Source organism: Chelonoidis abingdonii, unplaced genomic scaffold (assembly GCF_003597395.2).
Source record: "Chelonoidis abingdonii isolate Lonesome George unplaced genomic scaffold, CheloAbing_2.0 scaffold0539, whole genome shotgun sequence".
NCBI classification, from domain to species: domain Eukaryota; kingdom Metazoa; phylum Chordata; order Testudines; family Testudinidae; genus Chelonoidis; species Chelonoidis abingdonii.
The window spans coordinates 20,538-20,949 of record NW_027424800.1 but is presented as its reverse complement, the minus strand read 5'-3'; positions in this window follow the sequence as shown (position 1 = coordinate 20,949).

The following is a 412-nucleotide window of genomic DNA, read 5'->3' as shown; positions in this document are numbered from 1 at the left end:
TGCAGACCTGGGATGACCAAAAGAAAGCTGCATTTCTGGATCCTTGTTAGCAGCTTACCTGGACCCTTCAGCACCACGACATATACGCGAGGGAAGTCATTCCTGTTCAAAAGTAGTTTGCTATACTCCATAGTCCTACAAGTCCATTGCTAAACAGTTTGGGGTTGGAAAGTCGACTGGAAGGTAAAGCGATGGCCGAGGTTTCTGAGGTGGTCAGGTGTGTGGTTTGTCCAAAGGTGGGGGCCTAAACAATATCCCCAAAGTAAGTGCTGGCTTGAAGAGAATGGGGTTTTCCCCACTGCACTGGGGCCATGATTGTATGTACTGAAGGAGCTAGAGTACATACACTGCAAAAGTTACTACTCTGTGGGTATGCAGGCCCTTGGGGACACAGAGGCCAAGTTAAGGATGC